Below are 5,269 nucleotides of genomic sequence, written 5' to 3' on the forward strand. Positions count from 1 at the left end.
CAACGAAAATCTACTCAGACATCATAGGATGGCAACACATCATTGGATAATAATATGAAGCATAAAGCACCATGCTCAAGTAGAGGGTACATCGGGTTGCGGGAGAGTGGACCGCTGTAGATAGAGGGGGGAAGGTGATGGAGATGTTGGTGAAGATGGCGGAGGTGTTGATGTAGATCGCGGTGATGATGATGATGGCCACGGCAGCGTTCCAACGCCACCGGAAGAGAAGGGGAGAGGGGGCCCCTTCGTGTTCTTCTTCCTTGACCTCCTCCCTAGATGGGAGAAGGGTTTCCCCTCTGGTCCTTGGCCTCCATGGCATGGAAGGGGCGAGAGCCCCTCCGAGATTGGATCTGTCTCTCTGTCTCTCTCTGTTTCTGCGTTATGTTCTGCCGCCCTTTCACCGTTTCGGGTATATATGGAGATCCTTAACTTCGATTGGATCAAAACCTTCACCGTGATTTTTTTCCTGAAAATTAGCTTTCTTGCTGCCGAAGAAGGGCATCAACCGCCTTACGGGTGGCCCACGAGGGTCAGGGGCGCGCCCAGGGGGCAGGCGCGCCCCCTGCCTCGTGGCCACCTCGGGCACCGTCTCGCGTGGATTTTTCTTTCGGAATTTTCCAAATATTCCAAAAATAAGCTGCGTCCGTTTTTGTCCCGTTTGGATTCTGTTTGATATGGATATTCTGCGAAATATAAAACATGCAACAGACAGGAACTGGCACTGGGCACTGGATCAATATGTTAGTCCCAAAAATAGTATAAAAAGTTGACAAAAGTATATGAAAGCTGTAGAATATTGGCATGAAACAATCAAAAATTATATATACGACGGAGACGTATCAGCATCCCCAAGCTTAATTCTTGCTCGTCCTCGAGTAGGTAAATGATAAAAAAGATATTTTTTGATGTGGAATGCTACCTAGCATAATCTTGATCATGTATCTAATCATGGCATGAATATTAAGATACGAGTGATTCAAAGCAATAGTCTATCATTTGACATAAAACAATAATACTTCAAGCCTACTAATAAAGCAATCATGTCTTTTCAAAATAACATGGCCAAAGAAAGTTATCTCTACAAAATCATATAGTCTGGCTAAGCTCCATCTTCACCACACAAAATATTCACATCATGCACAACCCCGATGACAAGCCAAGCAATTGTTTCATAATTTTGACGTTCTCAAACCTTTTCAACTTTCACGCATTACATGAGCGTGAGCCATGGATATAGAACTATGGATGGAATAGAATGGTGATTGTGGAGAAGACAAAAAGGAGAAGATAGTCTCACATCAACTAGGCATATCAACGGGCTATGCAGATGCCCATCAATAGATATCAATGTGAATGAGTAGAGATTGCCATGCAACGGATGCACTAGAGCTATAAGTGTAAGAAAGCTCCAACTGATACTAAGTGGGTGTGTATCCAACTTACTTGCTCATGAAGACCTCGGGCATTTGAGGAAGCCCATCATCGGAATATACAAGCCAAGTTCTATAATGAAAATTCACACTAGTATATGAAAGTGATAACTCAAGAGACTATCTATATGAAGAACATGGTGCTACTTTGAAGCACAAGTGTGGAAAAAGTATAGTAGCACTGCCCCTTCTCTCTTTTTCTCTCATTTTTTTTATTTTTTGGTGGGCTTCTTTGGCCTCTTTTTTTGGGGGGGGGGCCTTCTTTGGCCTCTTATTTTTTTGTAAAGTCCGGAGTCTCATCCCGACTTATGGGGGAATCATAGTATCCATCATCCTTTCCTCACTAGGGCAATGCTCTAATAATGATGATCATCACACTTTTATTTACTTACAACTCAATATTACAACTCGATACTAGAACAAAGATATGACTCTATATGAATGCCTCCGGCGGTGTACCGGGATGTGCAATGATCTAGCGTAACAATGACATCAAAAAACGGACAAGCCATGAAAACATCATGCTAGCTATCTTACGATCATGCAAAGCAATATGACAATGAATGCTCAAGTCATGTATATGATGATGATGAAAGTTGCATGGAAATATATCTCGAAATGGCTATGGAAATACCATGATAGGTAGGTATGGTGGCTGTTTTGAGGAAGATATATGGTGGATTTAAGGTACCGGCGAAAGTTGTGCGATACTAGAGAGGCTAGCAATGATGGAAGGGTGAGAGTGCGTATAATCCATGGACTCAACATTAGTCATAAAGAACTCACATACTTATTGCAAAAATCTATTAGTCATCGAAACAAAGTACTACACACATGCTCCTAGGGGATAGATTGGTAGGAAAAGACCATCGCTCGTCCCCGACCGCCACTCATAAGGAAGACAATCAATCTTACCTACTAATAAACCAGCGATTGCTTCTGGTCGTCCGTCGTGGCTGTTTTGCAAAAAAAGCCCCTCGATTTACATTAAATCAACCCGCAGTCCCTGTTTTAATGGCAACCTAGGAAAACGTTTCACTTTTACAAAAGAAACCCTATAGTCATTTGAATTCTGTCAGCAGTCCTCCCCTTCATCTTATCCACTCTGTGCGGCCCTTCTCCACTCGCCGTCGCCGGCGACCAGCAGCAGCGCCCGTCGCGCCTCTCCTCGCGCCACCCCAAGGCGCCAGCCAGGCTGCTCCGCAGTCCTCCGCAACCCCGGCCTCCTCGACCTCGCCTGTCCGAACAAAGGAATTAATCCCGCAAGTGAGGGAGCAAAGGAATAAATAAACTCTACAATAATGGGAGCTTACAATCAGCAACATCGGATTCAACATCTTCGGTGAGGAAAGCAGAGATGCAGATGGGATAATAAAGAACGAATGCAAAGGAGAGTCACGGTTGCCATCACCTAGCCCGAGCGGCCTTGCCGCACCGACACTTCCACCGGCAAGGGCCGGCTTGCCCGCGTGCAGTGCGGCCCATGCGAGCGAGGCGAGAAGGACGGCCCGATACGGTCGATGGCGGCGCGCTATCATCATTGTCCTCACGCATGGCGAGGCAGAGGGTGCAGGGAAGGACGAGTGCTAGGGTTGTCGAACTCGGAGGAGGCGGTGGCGCGACGATGTCCGGGTGGTGGCAGCAGCGGCGAGGCTCCCTGTGGGTGCTCCCTGCATGGCCAAGGGAAAAAGAAAGAACCGAGAGGCAGGGGATGGAGAGAGGAAGAAGGAGAAAGGAGGGTGTTGCGAGGAGGCGCTAGAGCTCCGGTCGGGCGATGTGCGCGAGGGCTCGACATGTTGATTTGGGCGCTGAGCGCGTGGAGGAAGAAAGGAGGCGCTCGAGGATGGCTCGGTGGTGGCCTCTATCCGATCTAGATCGAGAGCTGTGGAAGGGAGGAGAAGAGAGGAAGGTAATCAATGACGGGGAGAAGAAAAGGCATGAGAAGATGAGGATGAGTCCCTGAGAAGATAAGGTTGAAATAGCGGTGCATGGGGCCTAGGCGACACGCGTCGCCCCGCACGAGACGGCTGGTGGAATCGTTGTCTTGCAACGGCCACCCGGGAGCACCACTCACGGAACAGAGATTAGCTTTGGTAAATAATTATTTATTTATAGAAGGGACACGCTCCTTTACCCATCGATCACTTAGGGCGTGTTTGGTTGTCTGGGTGGCTCTAGCCTGCATCGCATGAGGCATCCTAGGTGAGCCTGGCCTGCTTGAGTGGATGCAAGGATGGAGTGAGATGTGGGTTTGGTTGACTGCATGATATGGATGCATGAGGGATGCTATCCGCGACAGATGTTGTTTGGTAGGCTGAATTGGGCTTAATTCTGTAAACTCTTCTCTTCCAATTTCAACCATTCAAAATTTCCAATTGGATCTGGACCATTCCATGGAACAAGTAGAACAAATTTGAACCGAAATTGAACCAAAAACTAAAGTGTCAATTTTATTCATCAGGAATTTCGCAAACAAATCAGAATATTTCCACCAATCTGGCACATTGTACTGAGATGGAGTAGATGGCCATGGCTAAGAACATCTAGATGAACAGGTGAGGGCGACGAGATGGCCGTGGCAGAGATGGCCTGCCGGGGGAGATGCCGGCGGTGGAGGTGTGACTACAACTGTATTGGCTGGCACAGTTCGAGGGGGAGTAAGGCGGCACCGATTGTGGCTCACGGCGCCCAGGTGCTCCCCTACCCCCTTGTTCCTCTTGATCGATGGCGGCCGCCGTGGCCCCCAGCGTGGGCGTGGAGGAGCACCGGGGAGGGAGCACGGACTTGTGGTGGACGAGGGAGCCCGGACTGGTGATGGACAATGGAGCTCAGGAGGCGGGGTCGGCAGCGAGTTGGATGCTCGATCCAATCTAAGGCGTGAGAGAGAGAGGGGAAAAGGAGAAACGAGAGGTGGGCATGCGGGCACGGGCCTGGCTCAGAGATACGGTGGATTCTTGTGTTCGCCTCATCCTGGCTGAGAGGCTCCTTTTGCATCCGTCGGGCCTGGCCCAGAGAAGCATGCAGCGTACCAAACATCGATAGAATTGCATGACGGGTACGAGCCAGGTGCGAGTCATGAAACCAAACACGCCCTTATTTCTCGCCGTGAGTGCACACGATTGCCAGGTTTGGTTCTATTTTTTTCCTGAAGTTGTATTTGCGTACGTTTGAATTTTTTATGTACTCATACTGACTACAGATGTTAGGACACACACAAAGAAAATATATATGCCTGGACCCCAATAAATTAAATACATAAATTATCTTAGGACGCTACTGATTCCGATTTATACGAGTGCAATTATCCATCAACGCCAAAACATAGCCATTGACATGTCATAGCCACAGAGTTGTCCTTCATTGTTCTAAAAAATGTTGTTATTTTGGATCATGTAGAATATGCCATGCTTGACATCCCTGAAGATGGTTATGTTCAAGGTGGTACGGAGGAACGAGGCAACCATCTTATACATCATTTTGACCAAAATGTTGATGCTATGGAGAAACAAGAACAATTGCATCTAGGTAAAATTACCATGGAAGTGTCGCATATATATGATAGTTTTATAGTGTGATGGGAGTGCTATGGCTAATCTGCCGGTATGGTATGCTTTGTCATTAGGCATCAACAAACTAATCTACAACGTTGTACTACAGTCGGATGAAAAAGGCTTGGACACTAGGAGAAGTATGCAACATTTTTATTATTTTTTTCCTAATAATAAAAGGGCTATTGCTTCTGGCCGTTTGTCATGGAAATTGCCCCCGAAGTTGGCACTAATTACCTACCGTGCCACCGGTAAGCGAAGAAAAAAATGATTCATTTTAATTTCAAA

General features: G+C 47.2%; 1 long non-coding RNA gene across 1 annotated transcript; it reads right to left on the reverse strand.

The window, feature by feature from the left end:
* Positions 1–2,207: 2,207 nt before the first annotated feature.
* LOC125525887 (uncharacterized) lies at positions 2,208–4,363 on the reverse strand. Its single transcript, XR_007291463.2, has 2 exons — positions 2,747–4,363; positions 2,208–2,670 (listed from the first exon to the last, which is right to left on the reverse strand). It is a non-coding gene; the product is annotated as an uncharacterized LOC125525887 (long non-coding RNA).
* Between the last annotated feature and the right edge of the window lie 906 nt (positions 4,364–5,269).

Source organism: Triticum urartu, chromosome 1A, assembly GCF_056163025.1.
Source record: "Triticum urartu cultivar PI428250 chromosome 1A, HENAU_Tu73, whole genome shotgun sequence".
NCBI classification, from domain to species: Eukaryota; Viridiplantae; Streptophyta; class Magnoliopsida; order Poales; family Poaceae; genus Triticum; species Triticum urartu.